Below are 207 nucleotides of genomic sequence, written 5' to 3'. Positions count from 1 at the left end.
TATAATATAGACATGCTGGAGCCAGATGGTAAATGAACCTTTTAATGTTAACTTAGTTTTTTGGAGATCTGGATGAAATTGAGAAGCCTCATCCTGATGGTTTCACATCTTCATGTCATGGAATGCAAGATGCAATAAAACTAAAGTAACAAAGCAGCAACAAAATTGTATTAGTTTTATTCTATGAACAGACATAGGAAGGAAACC

This window comes from Manacus candei, unplaced genomic scaffold (genome assembly GCF_025592945.1).
Source record: "Manacus candei isolate 608988 ecotype Guabito, Panama unplaced genomic scaffold, ASM2559294v1 h1tg000088l, whole genome shotgun sequence".
NCBI classification, from domain to species: Eukaryota; Metazoa; Chordata; class Aves; order Passeriformes; family Pipridae; genus Manacus; species Manacus candei.
The sequence above is the reverse complement of the archived record's forward strand: the minus strand, read 5'-3'. Positions refer to the sequence as shown.